The 19,672-nt window shown below is 28.8% G+C and overlaps 1 long non-coding RNA gene across 1 annotated transcript; it reads right to left on the bottom strand.

Annotated features, from left to right (window-relative positions):
* Positions 1–17,599: 17,599 nt before the first annotated feature.
* LOC141530140 (uncharacterized) lies at positions 17,600–19,672 on the bottom strand. The gene is made up of 4 exons (XR_012479714.1): positions 19,459–19,672; positions 19,112–19,342; positions 18,593–19,010; positions 17,600–18,499 (listed from the first exon to the last, which is right to left on the bottom strand). It is a non-coding gene; the product is annotated as an uncharacterized LOC141530140 (long non-coding RNA).

The following is a 19,672-nucleotide window of genomic DNA, read 5'->3' as shown; positions in this document are numbered from 1 at the left end:
CATACAAAGTTCGAAAACCGGCCCTCGGATGGCCCATCGACGGGCGAAGGATACTGATTGACGGCCGATCATTGGCGACTTTTAATGGCCCACGGACGGCTGAATGTCTAAATGATAACAACGGCCCATTAACGGCAGTTGATTATCAGCCGATTGTAAAAAAAGTTATCGGGCCGTTAATGGCTGATCATCGGCTGAGTATGTTAAAATGAAAAAAAAAAAAAAAACTAAAAATTTAGCCGATATGCCATAGAATTTTTTATTCCTATAATAGCATTGGCGTTATGAAGTCAAGTAGTAGAAGATGTAGCACAGGAGCATCGATCCCAGTCGGATATTCTGAAAAATATTTTAATGGTTAAGTCGAAGCGGGAATCGAACCTGGTTCGTCTGCGTGAAAGTCTCGATCATTACCGGCTGCGCTGCATGCTGGAATCTATCTGAAAAATTCAACTTCGCTATTTGAATGATCTTTTTAAATCTCTTTTTCTAATAAGGGATAGTTGATCCTTTCAATAGTTATATGTTTGTTTCAAAAATTATGCCATCCTTTTCTCAAGTCAAACTTCGAAATCATATTTAAAATTTTTATTGTCTTGTTTTATTTACTCATTATTTTTGTTTAGATCTACGATAATCTTGTATAAAAGTTTATATATTTTTTTTTATTTATTTATATAAGTTTATATATAACTTCTATTTAGATCAATAATAATCTTAAATAAAGATTACAATATCTTTTTTAATTTTTTAAATATTATACTTCGCGTAATGCATCTCCGAAAACCCAAATTTGTGTTATTATAAAATAACAAATTGGCTAAGAACAGCCAGACTTTGGGCGATAAATGGATATTAATTGCAGAACATTAATGTCCGCAATAGACGGCGACCAGCGTTTAACCAAGTATGGCCCGTTGACATATCCCTATAACTGGCCAATCGTTGGCTGCCAGATATCGGCCGATGGTTGGGATTGTTTCCATTAACGGCAACTTTGTTTATATATATATAAAACTGGACGCAATTTCGGTAATTTTCAACGATTCTGTAAGAATTTCATTGTAAAATGTAAATATTACATTTAAAGCTGTAAAAATTAATATTCAACTTTTCAATTTTAAAAATTTTATTTCAAACTGCAATTTTTCTAGTTTTTAATTTGTAGTGACACTTATTACTTTTTTCCGTGTAGAATTTATTTTCTAGCTTAAAAAATAAACATTTTTCTCACGATGACTTTCTTATTGAAAAAAAATTTTTTTTAATTTGAAAAGAATAGAAAAACAATTATAGATAGACGACTTGCGTATTTTTCATGTAAATTTTTTTTCTCAAATCTCGAAAACTCTTTTTTAACAAAAAAGTTGTGAAATAATTTTTTGTTTCTTTAGCTAAGAAATAAAATTGTTTAAAATTCAAACATTGCTGATTAAAAAAAAAAAAATTTCTTCTCTCAGTGTAATTATAAAGATCTACAAAAATGAAGTAAAATTTTTTTTCAGTATTTCTTGCTTTGTTTTATTGCCATTACTCGATAATTATTATTAAATTAAATTCGTCATTTATAATTAAAAAATTTATTTTTTTTTGGTGAAGCTATAGTTACAGCTATAGTTAATTTGATCATCAAAATCTTAAAAATTTTATTATACAATTTTAAATGTCAAAATATAATTATATATTTTCGTAAAGAAAAACTGATGACTTGAAATTATTTTAAAGTTTATTAATATTTTATTTCATAAATGTATATATTTATTTAAGAAAAGATTAGATAATGATATTGTCATAAATACATTGATAAACTTTGATTGATTTTACAGTAAAATTTCAAAATTGAAAATTTAATAAAATAATAAAACTAAAAGTTTTAATTATTTTTGTAGAAGAATATTATTCAATTTGCTACGTCACTTTTTTTAGTGAAACTTTTCCGTATTGCTCTGACTCGTTCAACCCGACAGAATTCTCGGTCCGAGCTAATCTGTTTGAACATCTCCAACAACTATACAAGTCGTCTTCAATGCGTTATCTCTACATCAGGTGGACACGCCGAGGCTACTAATTCGTCGAGACTCATCGGTAAAACCCGAGTAAATCCAAAGGGCTTTGGAAAACATACATCGGTATGCAGCCAAGTTGCTGTTAAATTTACAGAATTTTTTTGTTTTCGTCTGACCGAAATTTTTTGAATTACAATCCATAACATGTCCAATAAATGAATTAAATATCAAAATAAAATTATTTAAAATGATAAAAAATTTTCTGAATATCTTTAAATAACATTTAATATTTCTTCTTTAAAATTATAAATTATAAATACCGCCGTATATCTTCTCGATATTTTATTGCATACATTAATAATTAAGTAATAACATTAATAATGAAATAATTTTTAAAATTAAAAAGCGCTATCCGGTTTTACCGAGAATAAAGAGGTAAAATGATAAAAAATTTTAATTTGATATAAAATTAATGAAAATTATTAATGGATTTATGTATTGAATTTAAAATATTTTTTTTTTGTTGTATATAAAAATATGTAAAACTTGCCGTTATTTTTGACAGGTAAGTATCTACACCCACATGTTTTGAAAGCTGAAAATGCAGTAGCATATTATCCCTTGTAGATTATGTCAAAAAATTTTACTCCGGCATGATAACACTGGAAACACTAATTGATGAGCTCACACGAGATCCACGTCACCTCGTCTTGCTGTCACTAATGGATATCAGATGGATGAACAGACGGGATGAAAAGTAGAGTGGATTCATTTTTTTACTCCTTATTTCTATACCTGTCGACTCACTGCCCCGCATTTATCATCATCAGCACCCTAAAAAACAAGATAACAATAAATAATAAATAATAAATAATAAAAAAATAAATGATACCAAACCACTAAACTACATTCTATAATGCAAAGTGTAAATCACACTTTTAAATCAATCGTGAGTAAACAAAAATTGTTACTCAAATATTGGACATCAATTTTAGTCTTTTTACGTTTTTACTCTTTGCATTTTTTTAACTTCCCGCTAAAAAAATTGAAAATTTTCAAAAATCGGGAAGTTATTGGTTTCACCCCGTTTTTCGAAAATCGAGTTCTCATTAGATCTTCCCGTTTTGAGGTCCTAGGAAGCTTCCCTGACTATTCCCGCGATGATGTCCGTATGTCCGTATGTCTGTGTGTGCGTGTGCGTGTGCGTGTGCGTGCGTGCGCGCGCGCGCGTGTGTGTGTGTGTGTGTAACCCTTTTATAACTTTTGAACGGTTTGACCGATTTCATCGCGGTTAGTGCCATTCGAAAGGGCTTAACCAAACTTAGATTTCCTGAAAATTTGAACCGATTCGGACCAGTAGATTTTGAGAAATTGTAAAAAAATTACAAAAAAAATTTTTTTGAAACGTAGTTTTTTTGGAATAACTTTTAAACGGCTCTATCGATAAATTCCAAAAACTAATCAGCTCTTAACATAAAAAAACTATGTCGATTGCCGCCAGTCCGGTCAAAATCGGTTGATTCGTTCGTGAGTTATCGTGAACGAAAGAAAACCGAAAAAAGTGTTTTTTCGAGGTTACTCTGAAATTTTCGGTTTAATCAATTAAAATCTGAAAATAACTTATGAGGATGATGAAACTGCGTCGAATGCCGCCAACCGCGTGGAAATCGGATGATCCATTCAAAAGTTATCACGATTTGAAAATTCCAAAAATATTGATTTAATAAACTCCTATCAAACTTTTGAGCTCGGAGAGCTCAAAACTACACGAAAATTATATTTTTGAGCTGGAAGAGCTCAAAAACACAATAAGTGCAATATCGAGTGCTTAATTACGAAAGTAGCGGGAAGTTGCAGGGATGGCCGTCAGGGTCAACCGTTTTCCTAATTTTTTTATTTTCAGAACGTTTTACCTGCTATTGAATAAAAAAATCTATATCGATTGGGGTTGAATGTTTTTATCGTGAAAAATTTTATCTGATAAAAATAATAATACAAATGTGTGTCATTGGCGGTAATATTTTTATTGACATGTCTCTTGAAACTACCGCAGAACCACGTACACGAGTATCAATGACAATAGGCACGTTGACGGAGAGGAATCGCCCATCCCGATTCTCGATGGGAAACCATGAGGGTTCCAAGTACACATCCCAGGACATGGAAGAAGAAATAAATATAAATTTATTTGGTATAGGTATTAGTAGAGATACAGATACTGTTACATATAAACTATCACGCGGGGGTGGTATTGAAGGGTGCATTATTGGTATAATAATAGCGTGACATATTATGTGGTGTAACGCGTACCAAGTTCCGTTCAATTCTACTGGCTGCCAGGAGCAGGGTGAAGAGTTCAAATTCAAGCGTGGGATTCTTCATAGATTGTTTTAGACTCTTACTTTTGTACATAGAAAAAAAAAATTTCTTGAACCAAGAAAATTGTAAGTAAGACCGAAGTTATTTTTGGAGCAAAAATAAATTTTCTTGGCTTAAAAAAATTTAATTTCGTTCAAGAAATTTTCAATTTTCCTTAAAATTTTCTTGATTTAAGAAAATTTACGCTTGACTCAAGACTTTCTTTCTTTTTGTGTACTATATTGTCTGCATAATAATCGTCAATTTTCTTGTTAATTAATCACGAAAAATCATGAAATATTTTTTTTTTATTTTACTTCTATGAACTTTTTCTGAATTTTCACTTAATAATTAAGTAAATCTGTAATTTATCAAAAAACTTCATTATTAATAATAATTACTTTCATCCTAAAAAGTATTAAATCAAAAATTTTTTGTACACAGAAAAAGTAATTAACTTGAATCAAGAGAAAAATTCTTGAACCAAGAAAATAATTTTGGGAAGTTTAATTTTCTTGAATCAAGTAAAATTTACCTAAGCCAAGAAAAATTTCTTGGTTTAAGATTTTTTAGAGATCAAAATTATTTACATGATTCAAGAACATTTTTTGATCTGTATAGCATTTTATATCATTTTTTAAGTAATGGTAAAAATATTATTATTTTCATTCTTAAAAATAAAGTAATTACACTTTTAAATAAACATGATATTGAAATGCACTACTGAAGAAAATTTAGGATTGACAAAAGTTCCGAAACTCTACATTGCAAAAAAATTTCTTTCAAGTGTATACGCAAAAAAGAAAAATGTAAAAATTGCATTATAAATAGTAATAAGTGTCACTTTGTTTAAAAAATTAGAAAAATAGCAGTTTGAAATAACATTTTTGTAAATTCAAACTTTGAATGTTAATTTTTAGAGCTTTCAATGTAATATTTACATTTTACAATGTAATTATTACAAAATCTATAATAATTACGATCTGAAACTGTTATTTTTCCCTTTTTCTTTTTTGCGTGTATAATTCTTAAACAAAAAAAAAATAAATTTTAAAGAATGTTATTATCTTGACAGAAAAATTGAATTAAGAAATTTTTACGGTCTTAAATAAATATGACTTAGTTAAAAAATTTTTTTTTTAATTTAAAAACAATAAAACTCTTCCAAATAATTTTTTAGATCAAAATTTTTTCATCTTAAAATAAGTTAATTTTTTAATTATTTATTTATCACTTAATTTATAATAATACTGACTTTAATCTCAGTAAAAACGGATTTTATCCAAGTAAAAAATAATATTTCACAGCTTAAAGTTTCTTGTTTGAGATTTTTCACTGAAAAGATGAAAAATAGTCATAAAAAAATATATGGAACGTATATATAGGCTCTATGACTTGGAACATATGTATTTTCATTTATATTCTATCTATGCGATATATATGTGAGTATTTAGATAATTCATACCCCAGAAAATCAAGCAAGCGAGGTATTTAATCATTAATCAGTAATCTTGCTAATGGCTCGAAGATAATAATCGATTGATTTGGTGACGGGTAAGCGACTATGACAAATATAAAAGATGGAAATCACAAAAATAGGAGAGTAAAGAATAAAGAATAAAGCTAACATTGATTTTCCGTATGACCATTTATGTTTTTCTTTATAACACATTATCGATGGCGCCCACCCTCTTCCATCTAATGTGTAATGTGTATAAGGAATAAAAAAAGCGCAAAAAGTAAACGACCGCAGTGGGTGTGGTTCGGGAACGAATAACGAAAATATTGATAATAAAGTTCCGGGGATGGTGACAGGACAATCAGCTAATTATTCACCAAGCACGCGTTTAACCGGAAACCGTCTCCATCCAAGCATCGCCGGAACACAAACAAGAACCCCTGGTTCGTATATAAAATATATAAAAAGAGAATTCTGTTCATAGACAGAAAGAAGAAATAGCATGCCGATCGTGTAAGATAAGTTTGCTGTGCGAAAAGTAGGAAAAAACTCAATAGATGATAATGAAAAAAAATTTTATGGCAACCACTAAGTACCTCGGTGGGTTTGGTTGGTTTTATGCAAGATGTTAGATATTAGTGGTAATAACACCACCAATATTGTATCGCAAAAAAAAAAAAAAATAATAAAATGTGAAAAGATGTGGAACACATTTCCGTATAAATGTAAGTTTATCGCCAGGGTTACATCCGTATCCGTGCAAATCGACACGTGACGTCACGGTAACGTCAATTAGGCGTCGCGTGCCGTCCAACTACGCCACGTGTCATTTGTCAGTTTTCAGTTTTCAGTTTAAAGTTTGCTACTGCTGTTCAATGCACAATTGACAATAGCCTTTTAAAATGGTTAATTGTCAAAAATAAAATTCACAGGCTTGTTTTATTATCGTTTACTCTTTTTGGAACCTATGGAAAAAAATTTTAATTTTGGTAATTAATAATTATCAAATTTTTATTACTACACAGAATAAAAAGTTCACTTGAGCCAAGAAAATATTTTTCTTCCTAATTATTTTCTTGAACGAGAAAAAAAATTTTTTTTTTGACACGAAAAATTTCACTTATTCCAACAAAATTAATTCTCTTGCTTTAAGAAATACGTATATTGATCCAAAAAAATTTATTTAAGTCAAGAAAATCATCTTGTTTTGAGAAAATTCAGCCTCTTGCTCCAAAAAATTTAGTTCTTGATAGAAGTAAATAATTAATTAAATAATTAACCAAATAATTAAATATCTCGATGGTAAATTTTTATAAATATTATTATTGATTAAATGTCAAATGGGAAGATCAAATAATATTGAATCATTTTTTTTCATTCAATATGTATAATTGTACGCCAAAATAGTATAAAATGGGTATCAAATATTCAAGAGAAAAATTTTTTCAAGATGAGAAATTTTTTATCTAAGCTGAAGTAGGTCACACTGCTTCTCTAAAGTATCTAAAAATCTTGATCAAATATAAAAATTTATTGTATCAAGTATTTATGATAATTTGAATTAAGAAAAAATTATCTCCAATAACACAACTTCGGTCTTCCTCAGGCACCTGAAAATTTTCTTGAGCGAAGAATTTTGTTCTCCAGTCAAGAAATTTTTTTCTCTGAGTCTAATTGTAATGTTCGTAATCGATAATTATTTAAATTTCTAAATCGAAAATTATTCCATCCATTGTGTGTTATGAATCTAGAGTTATGTTTTAAGTAAGTTAATTTTATCGGAAATTAAGATTGTTATTTTGTCTAAAATAAAATAATGTTCAATAATTATTAATTTAATTTTTAATATAAAAATAAATAAATAAATAATAAAAATAATTTTGAGGTCTCATGAGACTATTGCTATTTTTCATATAACTTGACACTTCCCAAGAGCGTAGTGCGGTGCACCAAAAAGTCATGCATGCATGGATCGTGTACCGCCGTCGGCAACAATATAAGTTGATTGGAAGTCACGTGCCAGCGACAATGAATTTTATGCGAGTCATACACGTGACCGCGGATAGAAAAGTCGCGGATACATTATTTGACGGCAGCCAAAAGTCGACTGTTATGTTCTCTATATAACGTATCTCACCCCTTAATTATTATTATTTTCGTCTGACGTGGAAGTCTAGATGAGTTTGTTCTTCAGCTCAACTTTTTTATTTGTCAGTTTTATTTATATTGTGATTAACTATTTTAGCTGACCCTTGAGAGCAATAGCTTCTCTCTTCCATATTCTTATTGACAAATTTTTTTACTCCAATCTAATTTTTCCTCTTCAATTAATCATTAACCCGCTTTTCAATATAATAGCTTTTACTCGGAAAAAAAAAATTCAGTTTAACATTTAACATTTAAATCTGTTATTAGCAGTCCAAAAATGTATTTAATATTAATAAAAAAAATAATACCGACATTATGTGGAAGATAATGAATTAACAGAGCGATGTCGCGTGGCCGGATGCTACTGGAACTTCCGCTTGGGATTTATAGAAATAAAGTGACCGCTCCGTGACAATACAAGATACAAGATACAAATAAAATTTAATTTTCTGTTCTGTTGTCTTGTGTGTCATTGAGTTTATATATAACAACCAGATTGAAATGAAAGAAACAGCTTGCGAAGTTTATAGCTATTGTGCTGCACTGGAAAATATATATTCCATTATTATTTATTTCTCGTACGAGCATTGCCAGCTCGCGATTGTCGGAACATAAAAGTCATGATGAAAATTTAATTGACCCTTCCGATACCGATTAAAGCTGCGTCCGGTTTCTTCTTTGATTTATTCCCTCATTTAATTCGTACCGTCGTTTTCTTTAGTATTTATGCCTGCAATAATGTAAAGTAGAATTATTAAAAGATATTTTCATCAAAAATAAAAAAAATAAAAATTGTGTTATTTTGAATAATTTAATTCGCGTTACTAATCCCAAACTAACTTAAAAATGTTTATAACATTTAGATCTGTAAGAAAAGTGAATAAAAATTTTTTTTTATACGCCTTTTTGGCTCTAAGAAAAAAAAAATTCTAAAATCAAAAGGACGTAACATTTTTTTTAATCACAATTAATTATTAGCCTTAAAAAAAAAAGAAAAGTTATAACACTGGTAAAAATAACGTCTCTTCTACTCATTTTATTTGAAGAAAATATGTACACAGTAAAAAATTTTTTTTGTGTTAATTTAACACAATAAATGTTAAATTGGCACATAAAAGTGTTAAAAGTTTAACACAAAATTTTTTGACGGAATGACTCAAAATTTTTTACTGTGTATTTGATTAAAGAAGAAACTAAAATATCAATTTAGCTAGGCGCTATTCCGATGTCGTCTCTATTATAATTATCTTTTGCTTCTGAAAGTAAAAAATAATAAATATATATGGCTTGTAAATCTAAATTCTGAAAAAATACTTTAATCTAATATGATTTTGTAATTTGTACAATTAAATATAATTTATTATACTTTATCAGTGAAGACATGATTATTGGGTCAATAGAAATGAAAATTTTGTAATTGAGTCAAATCCATTTTTCTTCAAATAGAATTTTACTGTTATTTTGGTTTTTTTTTATTCAAATCCATTTTTTTTTCTTTTTTAAATAAAATAAGTTGAAAATGTTATAACTTTTTTTTTTTTAAGGCTAATAATTAATTATGATTTAAAAAAATGATATGCCCTTTTGGTTTTAAAATTTTTTGTCTTTGTATGCAAAAAAAATTTTTTTTATCTACTTTTCTTACAGATCTAAATGTTATAAATATTTTTAAGTTAGCTTGAGGAAAAAAAAATTTTTTTTCTACGCCCTTTTGGCATTAATAACGCAAATAATTAAATATAAATAAGCAGTAAACTAATTCGTAGCTCGTAGCGTAAAATTATACGTATCGACACATATCAGCAATATGTATACTAATATAATACCAAATAAAAGGGGACACACGCATCAAAGATCTAGAGATCTGATGGGTAAGCTGAGGGGCGTTTTGCGTACGGATTTAATGTTTCATCCTGCTCGGCATATTATCCAACAAAGCTAAAACTAAACTATAAATAAGAGCAAGCAAGATAGCTGGTTATCGCCGTGAGAATCTCTGTTATCGGATGCGCGGGGGTGGCTTACAAGGGAGCTACTTATTTTATTATAGAGGTGAGTTAGCTTGCTGCTTAGATACTCGAAAGCCATATGGTCGAAGTGGCCAGCTGTTGGCTAACTCACGTGCCCCAGAGTACATCATGCTCTTCCTCATTCTCTTCCTCGACTCAATATTTTTTCTTACATTCAGTTAAATTAACTAAACTGCTTTCCTCTGCTCTGGCGTTACGTACTACTCTTCGACGATATTACTTTTAACTTTAACTCACTCGACCTCCAGAGTTATTATATCTTCGTCTGTGTCGTGTGCTAGCTATTTCTACTTGATGTACGATCATCTTGAAGCATGGGCCGGCGGATGATATAACAAGCTGCTTCTTTATTTTTAGGTTCACCAGATATCAAATTTTTTATTTTATTTCTAAAAATAACTAACGTTTTTTATTTTATCTTTAATATTGATTGAAAAGTTTTATGGACTTATTTTTAAAATATTATTTATACTCACGCGCTTTTAGACTATTTATTATTTTCTTATATTTGTTTATATACCATGAAGATGAGTTACTTTAATAATATATTAAATTTTGTAAATATTTAAACCATTCGCTATATTTAATTTTATACTTTTATGTTTAATTTTAATGTCTTCTATACTCCATCAGCATCACCACCGACAACCTGTAAACTATAAATCAATTTAAAAATACATTTTTAATATTATATGTATTAAACAGCATAAATTATTTTGTAACAGTGAAATGCTAACTAATTATAAAATTACATTTTATTATTCTATTAACATCAATTTTCATAAAAAATTTTAAATAATAAAACTTTACAATGTATTTAAATTATTATCTGATAAATCTTGAAGAATTTCTTCCCTTGATCTGTATCGGTATAAATATAATCTTGATTAAAAATGAAAAAAAAAAAAAGGCCATTCGACAGCCGAAGTGGAAGTAGATTTTCCTAATAAATAAAACCTAGTTTTTATTAAATAATATGTAACTTAATAATTAATCTAAAACTTTTTAAAACTAATTTTCTTCGAAAATTTGTTTTGTTAAGAAAATAGTTTCTCCAATATTTATCAGATAACAGTTTCTTTAATTACAAGATTTTATTTATCAATATGTCCAAATTTAAGGTGGTTGTTTGGAAACATAAGTTTTCGATTTAATCTAAATTATGAAACTCTAAAAATTTAGAAAATTAAAGAACACAGTAAAAAATTTTACGTCGGTGAGTCAAAAAAATTTTGTATTAAAAAGTTTTATATTCAATTTTGTATTAATTTAATTTATTGTGTTAAATTAACACAAAGAAGTGTTAAATTTAGACATAAAAGTGTTAAATATTTAACATAAAAATTTTTAACACAAAATTTTTTGACGCGATGACAAAAAATTTTTTACTCTAAACACAATGCTTACAACTAATGTTATTTAAAAAATTTTTTGTAAATTAAATAGTTTCTAAAAATATATATAAAACAATTTTTAAGATAATGAGATTTTCTTCGCCAATATCTTAATTTTTAGTGGCTGTTTAGAAACGACAGTTTCCAAGTTACACAGTAAAAAATTTTGCATCAATGCATCAAGAAATTTTGTGTTAAAAATTTTTATGTTAAATATTTAACACTTTTTTGTGTTAATTCAACACAGCAAATGTTAAATTTATACACCAAAGTGTTAAATATTTAACACAAAATTTTTTGACGCAATGACGCAAAATTTTTTGCTGTGTAATCTAAATTTTGAATTTTAATGAAATATCAGTTAAAGACAAAAATATTTAGAAGTAATTTTTAAACAAATAAAAAATATAAAATCAGGCTTTTATATTTTGATGATAAGCTGATGGAATTGGCTTTTTCACAAACTATAAATATTAACAGTTGGTACATCAATATGAAGATAAACGCAGTGTATGCTGGCACGTGCCAGTTTTAAAAATAAATGCATAGCAAGAGAAAGGTATATACTGTGTAATGTGATAATGAACAACTCGTGCAATGTTTACGTTAAAATGACTCTCTCTTTCTCGTTCTCTTGATCCCTCTTCCTCTCGCATAGCATATCAACCTTATATTTTCATTCGCTGATGGTTGCTTGTGTCCGTGGCTTTTTTTTTTCCCGTGTGCACTTGAAATAGAGTACTGTACAGCACAGTATATAGAATAAAATAAAAAAACATGTATGTACGTTTCACAGATAAAGGCAACAATGTATTAGCATTTCATAGCACAATCTTATCTGACTATTAGAGCTGATAAATGTTTTTGTTTCGCGGGTAAAAAAAATTTAAGTCAAAAAGTTAAAAAGGCATTGCCGGCTGTTTATTACATATATGCTATGGTTAATGATAATATAGTGTTTTGCGTGACATTAGCTCGTACCCGTTTAGATTTCTTTATCATATATATGTATGTATATTATTATTATTATTATTATTATATACTTGCATACATGTGTGTGTGTGTGTATATACCTTTCAATTGACAGCCACCCCCTGTTCCGTGGCCGTTGATCGTGATCACCCCCTCGCGTTACTCGGGCTGCGGTCAATTAGTCATTCATGCACGCGATATAAGCATTGACTTGGCATTCACTAGCGTCACGTTCCTTCCACACTGAACATTTATTTAAATTATTCGACGCATCCGTGCGTTCTACATGCTCACTCCTGTTATAATAAAAATCATAATCATAATAAGTACAATGTGTATATTAAGGTTTTTAAATTATTTAGGGTGTGACAATGACTGTGAAACGTATAATAAAATCCTGGCACCCTTGGGATTCATCACTCTAATTGACTGACTTTTTTTTTTTAATTTTTAATGCCTTCAAGCTTTTCTTCTTGCCTGAAAAAAAATTTTATAATTAATTCCATAATTTTTAGTAGATTTTATAGAAATTGCATTTGTTTAATACCACTGGTCAAGAAGTTTATATACAGTCGAGTCGCGTGATAAGCCCTCTTAATGTCACTCTCTTATTAAGGCAAGTCTGGTTAGAAGAAGAAGACAACTAGCCGGGCTCATAACGCAACTCGACTGTATAAGGTAAAAAATCCCATTAGTGGCACTTTTTCTTTCAATAAAAAATGTTCTACTTGAAATAAACATTTTTTTGATCTTAAAGTCTTAAAGATTAGAAATAATATATTCATTACTAGCTATTGCCCACCCGCTCCACTGGGCACTTTATAGAATTATAGTTTTAGATTTAGACTTGAAATTAAATTGGAGTATTATTTTGACTTGCACAGGTTTCACATTCCATCGAATCGGAAGTAGAATTTATTGAAATCCGTATTGAGATGATCTCTACATGACAAACAAAAGATCCTTTTCAAATTTGCAGCTTTTTAAAGCTATAGTTTAAAAATTAAGATTTTTTATTGTTAACACCCACCCCCGCGATCTTTATTGGAGGTGATTCGGTGTAAAATCCGTTCTTAGATTATTTTTGTATCACATGTAGACGACTCCTATTAAATTTGGAGTCTATAGGAGCTATAGCTTGAAAATTAAAAATTTTCATTGTTAATACCTACCCCCGCAACCCTCTGTGGGGTGAGATATCATAAAATTCATTGATAGATTATTTCTACATTTCTTACAGAAGATTCCTACCAAATTTGAAGTCAATAGGAGCTTTAGTTTAAAAACGGGGATTTTTCATTGTCAACGCCCCCGCAACCCCCCTTGTGGGTGGAATTTCGTAAAATCCGTTCTTAGCTGACCTCTACTCGGTGAGAGAAATATTCCTGCCAAATTTTAAGTCTCTAGGTCTTATAATTTCAGAGATAACGTGATGAGTGACTATATCTATAGAAAGTCTCCTATATATATATATATATATATATATAGATTGAAATTAATTTAATTAAATATTTTAATTATTGTATAAGTGCACAGTAAAAAAATTTGCGTCATTGCGGCAAAAAAATTTTGTGTTAAATATTTAACACTTTTATGTATCAAGTTAACATTTACTGTCTTAGATTAACACAAAAAAGTATTAAATAATTAACACAAAATTTTTTGACGTATTGACGCAAAATTTTTTACTGTGTACCAAAATCAAAGAAAGTGTCAGTAATGGGGTCTTTTAGCCTATATATGTTTTTAAATAGTTAAATCTTCATACGATATAACGCGGCTTATCATGACAATAGCGTCTACAATTCGTAAGGTGTCTTAATAAAATTCAACATACTTAAACTTACAATACAATTACGAAGATCAAATTCGAAAATCAGCTAAATCGCCATACAGCAGAAATTTCTGTCTGAAAAATTTTTATGTTAAATATTTAACACTTTTTTGTGTTAATTTACACAATAAATTCTAAATTCACACATAAAAGTGTTAAATATTTGACACAAAAATTTTTAACACTCAATTTTTTGAAGAAATGACGCAAAATTTTTTACCGTGCAATAAATTCAGAAATTACAACTTTTGATTAGGACAAGTTATTGCCTTTCTGTAAATTTCATATTAAAGCCTATTAAATGAGCTTTAATTTGCATAAATTACTATTAACATCAGCCTAAAATCACCAAATCTATGTGGTGATTGAATAAAATTTTACTTTTCAATTTTTGTTTTTAATTATAACTTTTTTTTATTCAAGTCAATAATTTTTCCATTCTTTAAATTACTGTAAATTAATTCAAACTAAAATCTACTTCCATTTCGGCATTTTTTTTTTTTTAGATAATTTGAATATTATTTCATTAATTTATTTACCTGATTGTTCTAAGAATAAAACAAGCGCTCAAGTCTTGATATTTGGATTTCAGATCTCATTTTAATAATAGTTTTCACAATGCGAGAGAAAAAAAAATCCCGGATGACCTTTAAATGGTCAACGGTAGAAACAAGAACAAATATTGACAGTCCGAAGTAAACAGCGCGATGAGCTGAGTAGAGAGTATAGTACATATAGATTTTTATGAGAAATCATAAAAAAAGTCAGCAAAAATGGTCATGTGATTTTTGGTTTTTGTAAAATATTATATGCTTGACGATGACTCTCCTCGTTTCGTTTTTATTGGAAGATTTAAAAAACAGAACAGAAATCGGTGTATGCTCTTTAACTTTTTTTACCATCTTTGGGTTTTTCAACTGGCCGTATTTATTTTTTCTCTCAGATGAAATGGTTATAGATATATAAATCCAGAGGTAGACCTCTAACTCAGAAGACTCCGGAGAGAAGTAAAAGAGTATAAAGATGCGAAATGGAGGTGTGGTCCACATGGATCTCTCAGATGTATACACTCTCTCCTTTATTCCCTAAGTGGTCTCGCTTCGGCCCGTTTATAATGACAGGCTACAGGGCATGATTCAATGCCCACGAATCAGCTACTGGATCTTCTCTGAGCTTTTGACCGCACTGAATTTTACAGCTTTCTTTTTATTTTATTTAACTCCACTCGTTTCTTCTTCTTCTTCTTATCTTATTCTTTTCTTTTATTCCAGACCTTCTTTTAACGCTCCCTACACATCACCTTTGTTTTACTTTTTGTCTTACACGACCGCAGGACAGCCCTACGCCCAATGACAAGGCAAATTTTTCGGCTCATCAACTCTATTTTTGAATATTTCAATCTGTTGAACAAACATAATTTTATTGTATCATTTAATATTAATACTCGATAATTATTTTATTTAATACTTACAAATATAATTTTAATACTTTAAAAATTATTTAAAATTTTTATTAACTTATTTTTGAATTAATTGAATTTTTACACTCAATACTTTAAATAACGAAGTATATAATTATTAATCCAGAAGAAATTGTTTTTACTTCATGATTTTTTCTTCTGAATAAACATTTCTTCTTTATTTTTAAAGATTTTAATAATAATAAATAATTTTAATATTAAATAACCTATGAATTATTAAAAATTACTATTAAAAAGGATAAAATATTAAGAACTTTTATAAATTATAAATTGATTTCCATTAGCTTGAGTAGATATGATAAAAAATGGATATAAAAATAAGTATTTCTATAAAATATATAAATACTGATAGATTTATTTGCTCAGTATTTTACATAATTTAAATAAATATATTTTTTATGTAATAATAACAATAATAAAGTAAATTTTTATAATCTAAAGTCATGAATAAAAAATCTCAAAGTTTCAATCTATCGTTCTGAATTGTAAAAAATAAAATGGAGGCTTGATCCTTCGGTAAGACATATCTCGAGTTAAATAGACACATTGTATTAGAGATTCTGTCAAGACATGTCTCTTAAAACTAACCCTGAAGACGCTAAATGCAGGTGTTCACGTCGGCTTGTAGTCGCTTTACTCGTTGGACTTTTGGACTTGAATAACGCGAGGAGCGAGTTCGTCAGCAGATCAAAGATTCACGCCGCATTCTTGTCTTCCTTTTATACATAATAATATTAATAATATATATATTCTCTCGCCTACTATACTACCTTATCTCAACTTCTTGCTCTTACTCTTTTTATACTTAATATATATTCTTATTATATTAAATTCTTTATTCTCGATTTGTGTTGCCTCTCAAAAGATGAAAATAAAATCGTTTTCAAACACCACTACGTCAGCTAACTGACTTTCATTCTGACATATCACTAAAAATATATATATATATATATATATATATATATATATATATATATATATATATATATATATATATATATATATGAATAATACAGTAATTTTTTATTTAAATAATTGTCAACGTCAAACTGTTGCTCGAAATTAATACATAGCTTGAATTAAATACTCCTCTTATTTCCTCTTTTTATTGTAAATTTTCAACTTCAACAGACCCAAATACGTCAAACGTTGAATATTAATTCCTCATATAACATGGAGATTAGATTAACATCTGATTTTTATTACTTTCTACATCATGTGCAGAATATTGATAATAATGGTGATAATGATGATCACGATAATGATAATGAAGAAGAAAAAATACATAAACATTCGTATAAATGTAGGAGTAGGCTCGCAGACTTGCGCGGATGAATCGTATTGATCCTGAAGGCCTTCCCAGGCAGGCTCACACCCTTTAAATATGCCATTGGAGTAACAAGTCAAGATTCAAAATGCCCTGACTCTGTTCCAGGAATTTTTTTAATCCTATAAATTATATTATACACAGAAAAAAAAATTTGCTTGAATCAAGTAAATAATTTTGAAGAACTTTATTTTCTTGATTTTAATAGAAAAATTCTTAAACTAAGAAATTTTTCTGGGCTTAACAATTAAGTAAATTTTACTAGATTCAATTGGGTTAAGTAAATTTTACTAGATTCAAGAATTTTTCTTCTTGATTCAAGACAATGAAACTTTTCAAAATTATTTTCTTGGTTCAAGAATTTTCATCTTGATTCAAAATAAATTTTTTTTCAGTGTACAAAATAAATACACACACATCTCAAATCGTCTAGAAAAAAAAAAGAATAAATTTTCTTAATTCAAGAAGACTATAATTATTTTTAACAGAATTTTCTTACCTCAAAAAAATGTTTATTTCACAAGAAGACTATGTAGCTTAAAAGACATTCTAGGATAAATTTATCATCATTACTTGCTTTATAATATAATAAATACATATAATTTATATATATACTTTCAAGTAAATTTCCACCATAATATAAATAAATAAGACAAACGGAAACAAAAAACAGTAAATTTTATTCAGAAGCTCAGCCACCTTATTTTAAAAGAACAAAATATCAGCAGCAAGTTAAACATCGTGTTAACCAGTTTTAGGCTGCTTCTAAATAACAATTAGGACTCTTGACATTAGAATAAAAGTGTAAAAAATGAAGATGAGAGGCATAATAGCCTGTAGCCCTGAAGAATAAGATATCGAAGATGATGATGATGATGATGATGATGAGAAATAGGAATTCGAAGAAATATATCCAACATTCGTAGCCTTCATCATTATCAATAATAAATAGAGACAGAAAATATAATAACATGGATAGAGTTGTGAGGAAGAGTGAAGAAAAGAAAAGTATCGAGATATATAGATGTGTATATATAAAGAGAGAATGGACAAGATGAGGAGAGTACAGGAGGGGTTGATGGGGAGAAGCTTTTAGCCCGGCTAGATGGTGCCGAGATAACGGCGCAACCGAGTGCAGAGTGCGCCGTCGCGATATTACACACCGTCATGGCGGCTACCTACACCTTTTTACATTTTACATATATTTAGGTATATATATTATATATTATACGTATAAAGAACAGCAACATACTCGTGTCGATTCTCCTTTGAATTCAACGCACGATTTCTCCGTTACGCCTGAGGTCCTGCCTCTATCGTGTTCCTATACTCGCTGGTAGGGATAAAAAAAGAGTAAAAGGGCTTATCCCAGCAAAACTATGGAACCATAAGCATATACCAATATACCAAGCAGAAAGCTTGATACGAAGAACGCAGAAATATGGCACGAGATCACGAAGACTGCTACCACGTGACTTAGACATACTGACGCTGGAAAAAATATAAATAAAGTTTTATATTTAGGATTGTTTTTTTTATTTTTTTTTTTTTATTTTTATTTTATATGATTTGATATATGTATACCTGCTAGGTGGTTGGTGTTAGCTATTATTGGTGCACAGACGCATGTAGAATTTTTATGCGTGTAGGCAATTGAGAGGCGTTTGCGCCAATATGCTTCCAGAAGCTCATGTATCCAGTAAATGGTGTACTATTGCGAAAAAGTATAAAGTCTACGTCATATAAATTCTTCCAGAGTACTTACTCCAAACTCCAATATAAAATAAATGGGTGAAGCATTCTACCGACTGCCGACGGCTTTTAAAAACGTTTTCGCAAGCTTTTATTCTAGATTTTATAAATTTATTTCCACATCTAAGACTTGCGGATCTTGATGTAAAGCGGTCTATTGATTTAAAACTTGTTGAATTCACTTGCGTTTACATGTATACACAGAGAAACGTTTATTTGAGAAACTTGATAAGTTTTAACTCATTTTTTCCTGACAAAAATTTTAATAATTTATATTATACATGTAATACACTGTAAGTTAATTAGTAAATTTAATAGAAATTTTAGGTGTTATTTAACTCATTCATTTACCTTCATTTATCTTCAATATTGCCAATTTGTAGTTTTAATAATTGCTGTACAAATATGATGTTGAAATATCGATCGTTGAATAAAAAATGACACTTTCATGATCGTTTTATTAACTAATAGCACAGTAAATTGAGAGGTAGTTTTAAATATTCGAAAATATCCATACTATAAAATTTTAATTTTTAATTTTGACCAATAAAAATTTTTAAATTTTCCCAAATAAATGACTTTCTAAAAATAATATTACTTTTTGATTATTTCTTACCTCAAAAAAATTTTTATTAATATAAAAACTCATCCAAAAATTTTATAAATTGCTTACATATAAAAATACTTAATTACAGTACCTGTCTTCTGAACTTCTCTATATATTGCAGTGGTATTATTCCAAAGTATTTTGTTCAGCCTTCCAACTTTAGCATTACTCAAAACACTTTGGATTGCGGGATGTTCTTGGATACCTCCGTTCTGTCCGCTAGGATAATTTACACAAGCACAAGTTTCTGTTCTTATAATATTCTGGCATCACATTCCAAGCTCGACACTAATATAGTAGATGTA

Source organism: Cotesia typhae, unplaced genomic scaffold (genome assembly GCF_013202065.1).
Source record: "Cotesia typhae breed Kobodo isofemale line unplaced genomic scaffold, CoteBio_Ctyphae contig_119, whole genome shotgun sequence".
NCBI classification, from domain to species: Eukaryota; Metazoa; Arthropoda; class Insecta; order Hymenoptera; family Braconidae; genus Cotesia; species Cotesia typhae.
Note: the sequence above shows the minus strand (reverse complement) of the source record. Positions and strands in the feature narration are given on the sequence as shown.